This window comes from Arachis ipaensis, chromosome B04 (assembly GCF_000816755.2).
Source record: "Arachis ipaensis cultivar K30076 chromosome B04, Araip1.1, whole genome shotgun sequence".
In the NCBI taxonomy this organism is placed as follows: domain Eukaryota; kingdom Viridiplantae; phylum Streptophyta; class Magnoliopsida; order Fabales; family Fabaceae; genus Arachis; species Arachis ipaensis.
This window is the reverse complement of record NC_029788.2, coordinates 109,858,293-109,876,552: the sequence shown is the minus strand read 5'-3', so window position 1 is coordinate 109,876,552 and position 18,260 is coordinate 109,858,293.

Below are 18,260 nucleotides of genomic sequence, written 5' to 3'. Positions count from 1 at the left end.
ATTTAACTTTTTTTTATATTTCTAATATAATGATTACAATAATCTTTAAAATTTTCTGTTATTATATTCTTTACATGTATCTTTAGAGCATAAATGAGCTAAATTTAAAAAAGAGTAATCTTAGTCTTGCTATGCCTTTACTTGAAAAATGAAAGGAAAGTAGCATAAGTCAAACAATATATAATGTTCCATATATGGGGGACCTCGGTTGAGAGTTTTTGGAGTGAGAGAGTGAGTGAGTGGGGTTTTAAGCCTTTGAGGCGTGGGTGAGCATGTGGGACCCTTGTCCATCAAAATCCCTTTGCTCCATTGAGGCATTGAGTGCTATCCTTAAAATTCGTTTCCAAGTGGCTATACCGAAGTGTCCTATGATGCTTTCCATTGGCTTTGTCCTCTCCTGCTTCTATGCTTGCGACGTGGCATGCTGTCATTGATACACGTGGCCACTGTTGCTGCTGCTGACACTTCTCTTACGGTTGGATGACATGCTGGTTTCCAACTTACCAACCCTCAACGCCAACGCCATACAAGTTGTCAAATTCGCAAACTCTTATTAGGGTGGCAACGGAATGGGTTGGGACAGATTTTTGCTTTATCCGATTTTGTCTCGTCGTATAATAATTTACATAGAACCTGCTTTTCTTTTATTCGCGTGTAATAAAATGCTGAATTTTAACCCATTTCGTCTCTATCCGTCTTTATAATTATTAAAATTCAATAAATAAAATTAAATTTTAAAATTTATTTAATCATCATCACATACATAACATAAATTAAAGTAAAAATTTAAATATGATACAATATTATTAATCATTTACTAATTATTTTACATATATTATATATATATAGCAGGACGGATAAGAACGAGTATTACCTAAATCCGACCCCATCCCATCCCTTCCAAGAATCCGCTCCACTAAAAATTCGCTCTGGTGCGGAACGGGTAATTACCCGCCCCGAACGGATAGGAGTGTGGTGGATACCTGCAGGTTCAAGTGGTATTGCCATCCCTAGCTCTGATTTAAACCAAATTTAAGTAATTAAGTGCAGTGTTTTTTTTTTTTTGGGGTTTTGGGGTGGATATGAGGGTTCATTATTTTGGAGAAAGGGTTCATAATAGGAAGGTGGTTCTTCTTGATAAGGATATGGAAATGGTGAATATTGAGGTGGTGGTTCTGGGTGTGGTTCATATGGTGGTTGGTGTGGTGGATATAGGTTAGGGTCATATGGTGGTGTTTGGTGGTAAGGGACTTGTGAGTATGGTGGTTCAAAATTACGTGGAGAAGGAGGTTCATAGGTATTTTGTTGTGGGTGTTGATTGTCACGAAGAGGTTCACCATAACCATTGTCTTGGTGCGCATCATAGAATGGTTGTTGATAGTGCCTTGGAGGTGGTTGTCGCCAAGAGGGTTGATCAAATCCTTGTGACTTCTCCCATCTTCGATTGTCCCATCCATGACCCAAGCTTTCATTGTAATCTTCTCTTCCTGTAACATGATTGTAACTAAACTCATAGCCAAAGGGGTGAGAATTCATAATAGCTAATAAAAATTAAAAATAAAAACAAATAAACAAGCAAAGAAAATTAAAATAAAACAAAATAAAATAAGACATTTTAAAAATTAAAAATAAAATTAAAAATTATTCCAAATATTAAAGATTTTTTTTTGTCAGAAAATATTAAAGATTAAAACCGTACTTTATCTAAAGATTTTATTTTGTGCTAATAAGTTATTATATCTCAAATGACATAATCTCTCCATACTCAATTAAAAGGTTACAGGTTCGAGTCTCTTATCTTTGGTCAAAAAATAAAGATTTTTTTTGTTCTTTCACGGTTTGTTTTTTCCGAAACAGCCTTACCTAGTTACCTTTATAATTGTAGATTTTGTTTTTCAATCTGGCTTTTTTTTTACTTGGAATCTGGGTTATGTTGTATATTTTAAATTTCTTAATGGAACACAATACAGGCCCAGTGTCCAAAAGGCCAGACTCAATTTTCCAACTTGAACTGTCTATTCAGTGCTCACTATATGAGAATTTCTATATACAAACCAAGCACCTCATCCCTAAAAAATAGGGGGAAACACCAAGCACAATCCAAAAGAAAGAAAAGACCCCGCCAAAAAGGACAAAAGGGCTAAAAAAAAAAAAAACTTAATTTCCAGATTTACATGATAAAGAATATGAGTTTAATTGAACAAAGCATTTGTGCTTTTGGAATTTGTAATAATCTATGATGCATATCACTGTGATACTGAATTTATTATCGCGTATATTTACGGTTTTAATGAATGAAAATCAATTCTTCTGTAGGGGGAAAAAAAGCATTTGTTCCATATTGTTCCAGTTTTCTTGTAAGAATACTTGACTCTAGGATGAATCCCCACCTAGCTTCGTTAATTTTCCTAATCACCTCTTTGGTCTATTGCCTCTTTTATAACCAAACACAGTATATCCTTAATCCTTATTAACCAACTTTAATTTGACATTAGGGATGGTAAAAATACTCATTAAGAAAACATTTTTTTTTTACAATTTTGATAGGCCGATTCGGCGGATTTGGTCCGTTTTGATATTTTATTTAACAATATTTGATTATTTTATTAAAAAAAAATTAATTATTTTATTATGAAAAAATTGATTATTTTAATTGTTTATTAAAAAAAAAGTATTAGATAATATAGTATATAGACAAATAAGTAGCAGATTTTTTGTGTCAATATTTTTTTTTTAAAATAATAGAAAACCCAAAAGAAGGATATTAGGAATGCAATCGAGAAATAAGTGTAATATTTTTGGTTGAGCACTTTAGTTCTTATTAAATTTTAATCACCAAATCAGTTTTCAAAAAATATTAGGTGAATAAATTATTTTTATAATTAAGTTTAACCAAGTTATTTTTATACATTTCTATCTTTTTCAATTATTTTTTATTATACTAATAAATTATTAGACTGTTTTAATTAAACTTAATTATTAAAATGATTTTGTCATGTAATTAACATCACTAGAAATTATCACTACTTAGGGCCCGTTTGGGAAACACCAAAAAGTTACTTTTTTCAACTTTTGACTTATAGAAAGTTACATTAATGTGTTTGGTACAAATTTTTAGATAAACTTTTAACTTTTTAAAAAGTTATTTAAGAGCTTTTGAAGAAGTTAAAAAATGTGACTTCTCCTATTTTCAAAAGCTATTTTATCACTCTTATTTAATGCACAACTTTAAAACAATGACTTCCATAATAACTTTCCAAACTCAAAATAACTTATTTAAAAGTTAATATTAATAAAAGTCCTTATATTTTAATCTCATTTTTCAAAAGAACTTATTTAAGAAGTTTAGCCAAACTGGCCCTTACCATCAAGACACATTTAGCTGTTGCAAATTACCAATCATATGATAATTAAGCCGAGTCATAAACACAAGTCATTAACTTTGGCACCACATAATCCCCCAAAAAAAGCAGTATTATCTAAATCAACACAAGTAACAATTTTGATCTCTCAATTGACTCGTCCTTGTAGCAGTAGTATAGAAAAATTTGAAGAAGTATTAACTAAATAACTGTGAAAGTCCACTTTAAAATAATAAAATATGCAACTTCATTAACGAGGTCTAATAATAATATATATGACATGTAAGTCATGATAACTATATATAACAACACCTCACTAAATATTTAGAGACTTAATGATGATAAAATATGGAACTTCATTAACGAGGTCTAATAATAATATATATTAATTACATGTAAGTCACGATAACTACATATAACAACACCTCACTAAATATTTAGAGACTTAATGATGATAAAATATGCAACTTCATTAACGAGGTCTAATAATAATATATATTACATGTCAGTCATGATAACTACATATAACAGCACCTCACTAAATATTCAGAGACTTAACAATGACGACTACAAAAGTGTGTTTTGACAAACACGATAAAAAGATAAAAATGCCTTTAAGTTTTTTGAACGCTGTTTTTTTAATGTTTGATAACTTTTTTTGTTAAAATTTTTATTCTAATTATGATTTAATTTGTTAATATAAAAATCAATTTGAGTGATATTGTAATTATTCATTAATTATATTGACAGTTAGTCTATTTTTTTATGAAAAGAATACGACTGTTCATTATAAATTTTATAAAATTTAGATCCTCAATTCTAATCATAATAATAACAAATAAATACACCTTGATTCCATCTGGATTTGTGAATCAAGAATTAGAAATTTTAAATTAAATCAAAGAATTTATTGGCAATGACTGGAGGTACGTAAATTATTGGTTTTATAAAATATCTAACATGTGGTATTAGAATAAAATTGTCTCTACTTTGCCATTTCAAAATTTAATTATTACTGTGCATTATTTTGATAAATTGTTTTCAACATAAAAATGTATAGTATAAATTTTGGAATAAGTAAACAAAAAACCATTGAAATTGACGCGCCATAAAAAGCCAGAAGGAATTCTCCGAATTTGTGTCATAGTTGTTCTTTATAATGGTATGATTTTCATGATTCCCATAGGTTTTCTCATTTTTGAATTTAAAAAAAAAAAAAGAGAAAGGGAAGACGTTGGAAGAGAGAAAACAGAAAAAACTTGTTTCAAGGATGGATTTTGTTTATTATATAATATTACTTTTACCTTGAAGTTGTTGGGTTTCAAAATTTTAAAATTTAAATTTGTTATAAAAAAATTCAAATTTTGGTAGCAGTGAAGTTTGAACTTGGATCTTTTAAATATTGACAAAAAAGTTATCCACTAAATCATCTTCACTTTTGATATTATTATTCATGTTATTGAATTTATTTATTTGATGATTATATTTGCATGCAATATAAATTCTTTCGCTGCATATCATATTGTGATTAATATATGATTTATTGAGGAATAGCCACAGTATCCTTGATAATAATTATATTTAAAGAAATCATATAAATATTAATATGATATATTTGTAATTGTTGTGAATTATATAATAAACTTACCCACAGGAATTTATTATGTTATTCACATATAATTAGGTTGAAATAGAAAATATTTTTACTTTTTAATTAGCCTACAGGTATTAAGAAGTAGTATTTTATTTTCTAGTTTCAATACTTTAGTTAATAAAGTGAATATTATGTGTGTTAAAATTTTTGTCCACAGGTAGATTTTAATGACACTATGACTCATATTTATTTTGATATGACTTGCATTCGCCTGTATTATCATATGTTATGGATTTTGATGTGCCTATTTAAAGTTGAGTAATGTTAGTATGATTTATTATTTGCAGCAGTAATGATATATGAAACTATATCTGAAGTTCATTTGTTAAGTGGTGACAACTATAAAGAATGGAAAGATAAGATTCTCTTTCATTTAAGGTGTGCAGACCTTGACTATGCTCTTCGTAAGGAAGAGTCTCCGGCTCATACTGATGCTAGTTCTCAAGCCAAGGTAGCATTATACGAACGGTGGGAGAAATCCAACCGTTTAAGTATGATGTTCATTAAAGGATTACATGAAAGCTATTGATGAACAATTTGAGTCTTCTAGTAAGGCACTTGCAAGTACCCTAATGACACAATTGTCATCCATGAGGCTTATCAGCATAAGAGGTGTGTGTGAACACATCATGCGGTTGAGAGACATTGCAGCACAATTGAAAGCTTTAGAGGTTGAGATCTCTGACTTATTTTTGGTGCATCTTATTCTGAATTCTCTTCCTACCCAGTACGGGCCATTTAAGATTTCTTATAACACTCATAAGGAAAAATGGTCTATTAACGAATTACTGGTGATGTGTGTGCAAGAGAAAGGAAGGCTAATTCAGAAATTTGGTGAAAGTGCACTATTAGTGACAAATGAGGGTGGTAAAAAGCAAGCTCATAAGAAGAAAGGAAAGGGTATTGTATTCCATCCTATGAAAAAAGAAGGTGCATGGTGTTTCTTTTGTAAAAAGAAAGGACACATGAAGAAGGAGTGCCCAAAATTTAAAGTTTGGCTTGAAAAAAAAGGTACTAACCTTTGTGATCTTATTCTTTCAGTGTGTTTTGAATCTAATTTTGTTGAAATATGTCATGACACTTGGTGGATTGATTCTGGTACTGAAATTCATATTTCAAATTCCATGCAGGTTTCATAAGGAAAAGAAAACCAATAAGAAGTGAAGTGAGCATCTATATGGACAATCGAATGCGTTCATGTGTGGAAGCTGGTGGAACATTTAGCCTTGTATTAAGTATTGCTTGTATTTTAGATTTAGAAAAAACTTTTTATTCCAAATTTTTCTAAAAATTTGATTTCTTTATCTAAGCTTGTAAAACAAGGATTATGTATAAATTTTTATAATGATTCTGTTGACATTATTAAAAATTCTAATATTATTGGACGTGGTACTTTAATTGGTAATTTATTTAAACTCTATTTAGCTAATAATGTTCCATCTGGTTTTATGGTTATGCATGGTAATGATATGAATGAAAAATCCTCCATGTTGTGGCACCTAAGATTGGGACACATCTCCATTGAGAGAATGAAGAAATTAGTAAGTGATGAGATTCTTGAACCTCTATACTTTACTGATTTTGATAGTTGTGTGGATTGTATTAAGGGAAAGCAAACTAAAAAGTTTCAAAAAGGTGCTAAGAGAAGTTTTGACATATTAGAAATAATTCACACTGACATATGTTGTCCTGATATGTCCTTAAGTGGTCAGAAATACTTTATCTCCTTTATTGATGATTATTCACGATATATGTATCTATATATGCTTCATAATAAATATGAGGCATTGGACGCTTTTAAAGTTTATAAAGCTGAAGTAGAGAAACAATGCGGAAAGCAAATTAAGATCATGAGATCAGATAGAGGTGGAGAATTCTACAGGAGATATACTGGAAGTGGACAAGCACCTGGTCCATTTGCAAAGTATCTTCAAGAGCATGGTATTGTGGCACAATACACCATGCCTGGCACACCAGAACACAATGGTGTAGATGAAAGAAGAAATAGGACTTTGCTGAATATGGTGAGGAGTATGCTTAGCAACTCCAATATTCCTTTATCCTTGTGGAGTGAAGCCCTTAAGACAGTCGCGTATATATTAAATAGAATTCCAACAAAGGCAGTTTCTAAAACGCCATTTGAGCTATAAAAAGGTTGGAAACCTAATTTGAATCATATACGCATTTGGGGTTGTCTTGCCGAAGTTCGGGTTTATATTCCACAAGAAAGGAAGTTGGACCTAAGGACGATAAGTGCCTATTTTATCGGCTATGCAGAAAAGTCTAAGGGTTACAGATTTTATTGTCCCTCCCATTCAAGTAAAATAGTTGAGTCTAGAAATGTAAGGTATTTAGAGCATGATGTGGAAAGTGGGAGAAATCATCCTCTTAAAGTTGTTAAGAATGATAATGTTTATCAAACATCTCCATGTACAAGAGTGATTGTTCAATACAATGCCCATATAGATAGGGTCAATGTAGAACAACCTATTACTGATGTTTCACATCATGAAGATAATGTTCAAGTAGATCATATGGTGGAGGATCAAACTTTTCATAATGAAAATGTTGTTGTTGTTCAAGAGCATATTGCTCAAGAGCAACTTCAAGAAGAGGAAGAACCTGTTATGCCACCACCTTTACAAGAGATTGATGATGCAACATTAAAAAGATCAACAAGAATAAGAAAACCTATAATTTCTAGTAACTATGTAGTGTATCTTGCTGAGTCTGACTATGATGTTTGTTATGAAAATGACCCAATGATGTTTTCACAAGCAATGAAAAGTCGTAATTCTAATTTATGGCTAGATGCTATGAAGGATGAAATGAAATCTTTGGCGGATAACCAAATTTGGGATCTTGTAGAATTGCCTGATGAGAAAAAGGCCATTGGCTGTAAATGGGTCTTTAAGACCAAGAAGGATTCATCAGGAAATATTGAGCACTACAAGGCTTGACTTATTGCTAAAGGATTTACTCAAAGGGAAGGAGTTGACTACAGGGAAACTTTTTCTCCTGTTTCAAAGAAAGATTCTTTCCGCATCATTATGGCATTGGTAGCACACTTTAACATAGAATTGCATCAAATGGATGTGAAAACGGCCTTTCTTAATGGATATTTGAAAGAAGAGGTCTATATGAGATAACTCGAAGGGTTTATCTCAAGTGCTGGTAAGGAGTTAGTTTGCAAGCTTAAGAGAGCAATGTATGGTCTTAAGCAGGCTTCCCGACAGTGGTATTTGAAGTTTCACAATGTGATTTCTTCATTTGGGTTCATTGAGAATATTTCTGATCAATGTATATATCACAAAGTTAGTGGGAGCAAGATCATATTTCTCATATTATATGTAGATGATATTTTGCTTGCAACAAATGATTTAGGGTTGTTACATGAAGTGAAACAATTTCTCTCTAGACATTTCGATATGAAAGATATGGATGATGCATCTTATGTCATTGGCATAAAGATTCATAGAGATAAACATAAAAGAATTTCAAGTTTATCTCAAGAAGCCTATATTAATAAAGTACTTGAGAGGTTTAAAATACAAAATTGTTCACCAAGTGTTGCACCTATTATAAAAGGTGACAAATTCTGCTTAGATCAATGTCCCAAAAATGAACTTGAAAAGAAACAGATGCAAAATATTCCTTATGCTTCAGCTGTTGGAAGCCTAATGTATGCTCAGGTCTGTACAAGACCTGACATTGTTTTGCTGTTAGCATGTTAGGAAGATATCAAAGTAATCCAGGAATTATCCATTGGAGAGCTACAAAAAAGGTCTTAAGGTATCTTCAAGGGACCAAGGACTTCATGCTTACATATAGATGAACCGACAATTTGGAAATTGTTGGATACTCAGATTCAGACTTGGCAGGATGTGTTGATTCTAGAAAGTCAACGTTAGGATACATCTTTATGCTTGCTGATGGAGCAGTATATTGGAAGAGTATAAAACAATCACTTATAGCCACTTCTACCATGGAAGCCGAGTTTATTGCTTGTTTTGAGGCTACATATCAAGGTGTTTGGTTAAAGAATTTCATTTCTGGGCTTAAGATTATGGATTCTATCTCTAGGCCATTGAGAATATATTGTGACAATTCAACTGCTGTATTTATGGCTAAGAATAATAGAAGTAGTAGTTGAAGTAAGCACATCGATATTAAGTACTTAGCCATTAAAGACCGAGTTATGTCTTGAAGGTTGTAGAAGGCTTAGAGAAGGGGGATTGAATCTATGACCTTCTTTTAAGTTACTGTAATAACCTTTTTAAAACTAACTTGCAATCTGAATCTGTTTGAACTCAGCAGTGGAAAGTTTATGAGACAATTTTATTTTGCTTCATGAATATTAGAAAACAAAACAGAGTAGGGAAGAGAGAAGCTGACATCATCATGTATCCTGGTTCGGTTGCCTTTGTGCAATGCAACCTACGTCCAATCTCCACCACAACAATGGTGGAATTTCCGCTATAGTTAAAGTATTACATACACCAATTCCACAAGATTGACATAATCCTTTCACACTCAAGTTCTAACCTAACTTGACTTGGTTATGCTAATACCTAACTATTCCCTCTTAGTGCTCACCCAACTAAGAAAGGGATACCTCACAGGTACAAGATACAAGATACAGACTTAACCTAAAAAAATCTGAAATAACTCTAGGCTTTTCACTCATATGTATCTCTCTGCCTTATTCTCTCTTAGGCTCTTTCAATGACTCTCTCATTCAGCCTTTTACCTCAAGAAATTACAGAAAGATAAACATTGAAAAGTAAATTACAATCTACAAAACATGAAGGAGATTGACTCTTCAACAGCCTCTTTGCTATGTGATAAACCAGATTTGCTAGCCTCTGATTCAGTTCTTCATTCTGGCGGAATGCTCCTATGACTAGGAAGCACTGTCCAAGTAGATGAATTTCTTCAGAGAGCTCTTCTCAGAATGTACACCTCAAGAAAACTGGTTATCTCTCCTTGGCTTCTAAATGGTAAACCAACTTCTTTTGTATCTCCTTGCATGTTACTGAGTTGCTCTCTCCTAGGTCAACTCTCAAGCTTTGTGCTTCACCAACTCACCATCTCACTTTTTCCATTAATCCTCAAAATAGGAAATTGGTTCTAACCTTTTCTTGTTGACCGAAAGCCACAGGATAACAGAAACAGATATCTTCAATGGTAAACCCAGATCTTGGCCATTGAAAAACAACTTGGTCCCCAAGACACACTTATGACTGTAGATGCACATGAGTGAAGAGTAGAGATCATCTTTCCCATGTAACCCAGAATGGATAGGCAAAACATTGAAGATGAAGAGAAGAAGATATGATGCATGTATAAGGAAATGAAATCACCTTTTAGCTTCTGACTTCTTGATGCAGTTTGATGTAGGTGATTAGACTTCAACCTTTTGCTTAATCTTCTCTTTCTTGCTTCTTTGGTGAATAACTTAGGGACTAAGCTTTCTCTTTCTCTTTCTGAGTTTTGACTGAATAGGAAAAAGTTTACGTTGCTTTTGGTAAAGGCAAACTGGAAGAGTTTGAATGAGAGAAGCAATCGGGCTTAGATCGGATTTGATTTGCTTGGCCCGTTGATTACTTGCTTTGTTTTTCTTTGGGCTTCTATTTATTTGTAGCCCACCAGCCTTGTTTTTATTTTCATCTAATTGGGCTGCTGTTGTGTATTGGTTTTGGCCTGCATCACTCAACCAAAAAGATTAACAACTAATTGGGTAATTAGCTCAATAATCTCCCCCTTGATGACAAACATAATTAAACATTAACCAAAAGAAATTGAATTTTAGTAGAGTTGAGAGACTTCCCTTTGAATGATGTTTCTTGCTTATGTATTGCTCCCCCTTTCCTTTTCAAGAGTAGCTCCCCCTAGATTTATGCTTTTCTTTTTGTTCCTGTTTACATTATACTTATAGAGAGCACAATAAAGAGCTACACAAAATTCATCTTGACTAAAGAAGTTTAAACAACTAGCAACACCAATCCAGCCCAATATTCAACATGTCATGTCAGCACGATTAACAAAGGAACTTAGAAAATGATCATGCTTCAACCAAAACAGGGCATTAAGACTATCATCATAATATAAAAGCAAGTTCCAAATCTCATGCCAAAAATTCACTGCAGTAGCAGGATTTGCAAATCAAGTTCTCATGCAACAAAGAATAATTGTAGCAGTAAAATATCACAACAGATATGCACAACACAGCTACTAAAAATTTACAACCCATACTACTACTCTCCCTTTTGTCATCAAGGGTGGAAGGTAGGCAAGATCAAGAAAAATTCGCACCTTAAAACCTGCAAGAAAAGTTAATGCACAGTCTAAAACACCATATGAATTCAAAGTAAGTGTAGCAGTAGTTAGAGTATTACAGTCATCCGAAATAACAGAAAGTAGTTAAAAAAACACAAGAGAAACAGTTTTCATGAGACAAAAATATGAGACAGCAGCAGCTCATAAGACAAATCTAGGCATCTGAACCAGTTCCCTCCGAATCAGCCTCTTCTTCAGCATCAGTGGCATGATCTTCATCTTGTTAAAGATTATCAATGAACTTCATAAATACAGCCACTCTATCCCTTGATTTACGGAGGAAATTCTCATGCTTGCTTGCTAGCTTCCTTTGTTCCTTACTCATGGCAATCATGTGATTGGATTGGGAGACAAACTCTTGGACCACATCCCTAACAACATTAAACAGAGCAGATTTTTGTCCAATGGAGATGGAGGTGCCTTCGGTAGAAGGTGGAGGAGATTTCTCAGGAATGAACTCATTATGTTCATCATCTAGTACCACTCTCTCAAAACAAGTAGGTCATTTTTGCTGTTTCACTGTACCACCTCCCTTTAGATATGAATGTCTATTTTCATAGTCCTCATTGGACAAATCAACACCAAAATACTCAAAAATACAAGTTAGAAACATGCCATAAGGAAGGACTTTGTCTTTCTCACTACTAACAGAGTCAAACATGTATCTAACCATCAAATAAGCAAAATAAATTTCTGTTTTAGTGAGCAGGGCATACAAAACGATAGTGTCAGTATAAGATACCCTTTGATATGAACCACTTTGAGGAAGTATGATGTGGTTGACAATTCGGTGCAACTGAGCACGTTCATATCCTAGGGCTTTGTGAGTGGGTGTAATGCCATCAATCAAGGAAACATGTTCACAAATATGAGCCAAAGCATCATTGAAAGAAATACCAACTCCTTCATCCCACTTAACAGAAGTATAAGCACAAGCTCCAACATCAGTATATTTCAATGAATCACTGATTGTTTCATTATTTAAAACAATATCTTGGCCCTTGACATAAGAATGCACTCTGCCCTCATGATATATCATGTTACCATAAAACACTTTAACCAAAAGAGGGTAAACATGCTTTTTGATGTTAAAAAGGCGATTCCAGTCTAAAAATTCTAAATTTTCAACAAATGAAAAACCTTTCTTTTTCAGGTTTGGCAAATCAGCAAGAAAAGAGGGACACAGGGTACGGTACTTAATAACTCCTTCATAAAAGTCATTGTTCATGGCAGACTTAAATCTATAAGGGTTATAGTTGGAATGAGAAGTTATGAAGTGAGATTTATGAGCAAAAAGATCAATGTCTGGTTCTCTAATAGATTTAAGAGGGAGTCGAAGTTTACCTCTCTGAGAATGCAAGGGAACAGACCTTGTCTTAGGTTGAGTGGGCTCAGAGGAGGGTTCAGTTGTGGCTGGTCGTTTCCCTTTTGAAGTACTCGGCTTCGACGAACCAGGTTTGGATGGAGGCTCCTTCGGTGGTGGCATCTATTTGGCTGAAGGAGAAAATCTTGAAGGGTTCTTAGTGTGTGCCATGGGATCAGACCGAGGAGGTGAGGTAGGAGGAGAAGGAGATGGAGTGAAGGTTCGGTCCTGAGAGCGAGTTGAGGGTTTTTGTTTTGTAGGAAGCTTGTATATCTTCTCACGAGGAGGCTTTTGAGATATGGTTTTCTTCCTCATTTGGTTAGTTTCAGACTTTTGAAGGAAAAAAAGCAGTAAAGGTAGTGGGGAGAAACCAAAGGGTTGGAAGAGTTATAGAAAGAGAAGAAGAAGTATTGGTAACCATACCCAAAAGAAAATTTATCAAACCATGCAACTGCATCACCTTCTGATTTGACTTGAAATGACTTGACATCATAAAAAGAAAGATTTGATTTTATTTAAAAATTAAAATGGAAATTAATTTAAAAAATTGAAATCTTTTTGGACTAAAGGACAAAAAGAAATAAACCAAAGAAAACAGGCCAACAAAAATAAAACAAAAAGAATATATATCATTCATATTGGGCCCAGAGGTGGTTGGAATTAAGGAAACATATTGGACCACTCATGAACTGAATTTTTGAGATTAGCACAGATAAATCTGCACTAGAAACAAGTCCAGAGAATGTTGTTTGAAGGGAACGTTCTTCACTTGCCCAGAATTGTCTCATACCTGTTTATGAGACAAAAACTCCAACAAACACATTAACAACTTTCAAACAATGAATCATAGCTTAAATTTCCTAGGCTAGTCCTAAGCATGCAGAATTTGTCCTCAGCTAGTGGTTTAGTAAAAATATCTGCTAATTTCTTCTCAGATTTAACAAATTGAATGCTAATATCCCCCTTTTGAACATTTTCTCTAATTGAGTGAAACTTCACTTCAATATGTTTGGTCCTAGAGTGCAAAACTGGATTTTTAGAGATATTAATGGCACTCATATTATCACACAGCAGGAGAATATTTACAGCATTTAACTTGTAATCTGCAAGCTGTGTTTTTAACCACATGAGTTGAGAACAACAAAAAGAAGCATCTATATACTCAGCCTCTGCAGTGGATTAAGCCACTGTTGGCTGCTTCTTACTTGACCAGACATTCAAGGACTTTCCAAGGAAGTAACATAAGCCTGATGTGCTCCTTCTATCAACTCTATCACCGGCAAAATCTGTATCACAATAACCAACTGCAGAAAAATCATCAATCTTAGGATACCAAAAACCAAAATTGGATGTGCCATGAACATATCTAATGATCCTCTTTACTGCAAAATGATGAGACTCTTTTGGTTTTGATTGGAATCTAGAACACATCCCAACACTTTGCACAATATCAGGTCTAGAGGAAGTTAAGTACATAAGAGAGCCAATCATTCCTCTATACCTAGTCTCATCTACATCTTTCTCAGTTTCTCCCTTGCCTAATTTTGAATTATGGTGCATGGGAGTTTCCATGGGTTTGCCATTTTTCATACCAAATTTCTTAACTAGTTCCTTGGCATACTTCTCTTGATGAATGAAAATACCATTTTCAGTTTATTTAATTTGTAGCCCAAGAAAAAAATTCAGTTCACCCATCATACTCATGTCAAATTTACTTGTTATGAGTTTTCCAAATTTAGTACAAAGGGATTCATTGGCTGATCCAAAAATAATGACATCAACATATATTTGGACTAGAATGAAAGAATAATTAGAGTTATGTCTGTGGTGCCTCTTTGAAAACTATTTTTCAAAAGAAAGGTGCTAAGTCTCTCATACCAAACTCTAGGAGCTTGTCTCAAACCATAGAGACCTTTTGATAATTTGAAAACATGGTTGGAAAATTCTTTATTTTCAAAACCTGGTGGCTGCTCCACATACACTTCTCTATCTATCACACCATTTAAGAATGCACATTTCACATCCATTTGATATAATTTAAAACCACAAAATGCAGCATAAGCTAAGAGAAGTCTAATGGATTCCATTCAGGCAACAGGAGTAAAGGATTCATCAAAGTCTATTCCTTCTTCTTGGTCATATCCTTGTGCCACTAGCCTTGCTTTGTTTCTTGCAATGCTACCATCCTTTCCTAGCTTGTTCCAAAAAATCCACTTGGTGCCGGTCACTTTCTTTCCATTCGGCCTTGGAACCAATGTCCAAAATTGGTTCTTCTCAAATTCTTGAAGCTCATCTTCCATTGCCTTTACCCAAGAAGGGTCATCAAGGGCTTCCTTGACATTTTGAGGCTCCATTTGAGAGAGAAGAGCAATGTTTGTTCCTTCATTTGCCTTTCTAGTTGAAGACCGAGTTTTAACCCCATGAGAAACGTCTCCAATGACAAATTCCTCAGGATAATTCTTCAAGAATCTCCATTCACGAGGTCTGGTGGACTTGGAGGCAGATTCAGTTACCAAGGGATTCTAGAAACTACTGGTTTCAGGATCTCCTTCAGATTCATGAGACAAAATGGAATTGTCTCTTAAATTTTTAGCCACTGCAGTTTCTGGTTCAGCTTGTCCAGAATTTCCATTTTCATGATTTTGTACAATTTCATCATCCTTTTGAGCTTGATTTCCTGCATCACAGTCTTCTAAAATACTTTGAACCAAATTAGTATCACAAAATGTAACATGTATGGACTCCTCAATTATCCTAGCATCTTGATGATAAACCCTATATGCTTTACTAGTTGTGGAATATCCTACAAACAAACACTCATACGCCTTTGGATCAAATTTTCTCAAATTATCTTTGTTATTAAGAACAAAGTATTTGCATCCAAAGATATGCAAGTAGTTGATAAACCCCAATTTTGTGGTTTATCTTGTACTTAATTTAGGGGATTTTATCACATTTTCTCATATTTATTCAATGAAATAGCATGGTTTTGTAATTCTCTCTTAATTTGTGCTTAAGTATAAAAACATGCTTTTTGGGCCTTAAAATAGCTAATTTTAATTCACTTTAATTCTATTCGATGTCTTGATGTGTTTGTTGAGTGATTTCAGGTTCATAAGGCAAGTATTGGATGGAAGAAGTGAAGAGAAAAGCATGCAAAGTGAAGAACTCATAGAAAAATAAGGATTTGGAGTGCATACATCAATGCACACACATGACAGACGCGCACGCGTGAAGATGAGGTCGCCAGGCGATGCGTACGCGTGACATGACGCGTACGTGTGGGAAGAAAATGCCAGACGATGCGTACACGTGACCCATGCGTACGCGTGACCCATGCGTACGCGTGACCCATGCGTACGCGTCACAGCTCGCACGTGACCTCATTAAAGTAAAAACGCTGGGGGCGATTTCTGAGCTGCCCAGGCCCAAATCCAAATCATTCCTAAGGCTATTTCATGCAGAATTCAAGCTTGGGAAAAAGGGGGGAGCACTTAGTTGTAGAATAGCACCATGTAGTTTAGTTTTCTAGAGAGAGAAGCTCCCTCTTCTCTCTAGAATTAGGATTCTTAGGGTATTTGCATCTTAGATCTAGGGTTTAATTCTTGTTTTCATCTTGTCCTCTTTACAATTCCTTGTTGTATTGTCTTAATCCATCTCTTTTCTCTTGTTAATTTCTTATTTTGACCATTTTATGTTGTGAACTCTCTTGTCAATTTGGATTTTCTTTTAATGCAATTCATGTTTTATATTCCCTTGTTGTTTAATTGAGTTGTTGTTAATTTCCTTACATTTGAGTAGTTGTTAGATTTTATTCTTTCCTTGCAATTTACTATGCTTTCCTTTTATGCATTCCAAGTGTTTGACAAAATGTTTGGTTGGATGTTAGAGTAGCTTTTTGAGCATTCTTGGCTTAGAAAGAGGAATTAGGCAATCTTAAGTCATTAATACCCAACTCATGTTAGTGATCTAGAATTGTTAGTTACTATTATTTCCATTGACCCTAATCTCTTGCTAATTCAATTAGTAAGTTGATTAGGACTTTTGGATTGAGATTAGCTGGTCTTATTTGACTTTCTCTCGTGTGAAGACAACATTGTACTTTCTTCCATTGTTAGAGATGATAAAATAGGATAGATTCTTGTTAATTATTGTTATGAGTGACTAGGATAGAAAGCCTATATTCTCAATCCTTGCCATGAATGTCTCTCTTTATTAATTGCTTTATTTAGTTGTTTGCTTTACCTTTCTTGCCATTTACTTGTCCTTTTACCAAACCAAACCCCCTTGCATCTTTATAGCCAATAATTGATCACTTCATTACAGTAGTCCAAGTTTGGTGGGTAACCTTTCTAAAGTTCATAAGGAGTTTTCTTAAAAAAATTTCTTATGATGGTTCTATTCAAAATGTGGCAAGCCGTGTTAACCTCTTCAGCCCAAAGGAACTTTGAAACATTGCTCTCACAAAGCATAGCTCTTGTCATTTTTTGTATGCTTCTATTTCTTCTTTCCACTACAGCATTTTGTTCTGGTGTTCTTGGACAAGAGAAGTTGTGAGATATTCCCAATTCCTCACAAAAGGATTCAAACAAATGGTTTTCAAATTCAGTTCCATGATCATTTCTTATAGAAGAGATCTTTAAATCCTTTTCGTTTTGAATTTTCTTGCAAAAAGGTTCAAAGACCGAAAAGGCTTAATTCTTATGTGCAGGAAATAAAACCCAACCAAACCTAGTATAGTCATCCACAATCACTAAACCATAATGTTTACCACCTAGGCTTTGAGTCCTTGTTGGACCAAATAAATAAATATGTAGCAATTCAAGTGGCCTTTTAGTAGAGATGTCTTCCTTTGACTTAAATGAACATTTTGTTTGTTTTCCCATTTGGCAAGCATCACAAGTGATGTCTTTGTCAAACCTTATCAAAGGAAGACCTCTTAATAAACCTTTCTTTACAAGTTTTTTTATTTGAAACATACTTGCATGACCCATTCTCTTTTGCCATAGCCACTTTTCAGATTCTTTAGAATGAAAACAAGCTACATTTTGATCCTTTAGTTCATCAAGGGTAAGTCCATACACATTATTGCAATGCTTAGCAACAAAAAGTACTTCATTGGTATTTTCATTTACCATACAGCATTCAAGTCTTTTGAAAATCACTAAATATCCTAAATCACAAAGTTGACTTATACTCAAAAGGTTGTGCCTCAAGCCATTTACCAAAAAGACATCATCAATGAAAGTGGAGTGATTATTACCTACTTTTCAACAGCCACTATTTTACCTTTACCATCGTCTCCAAAGGTCACAAAACCTCCATCATACTTGTTTAGTTTGATGAAGAAAGTTGACCTTCCAATCATGTGCCTTGAGCATCCGCTATCTAAGTACCACATATCCCTTTTGTTCTTGGATGCTAGGCAAATCTGCAACAAAAACTTCAAGTAACCTTAGGTATCCAAATTAATTTGGATCCTTTGAAGTTAATCCATCTTGGTTGCCCAAGTGCATTGAAATCACACACAACATTGTAAAAT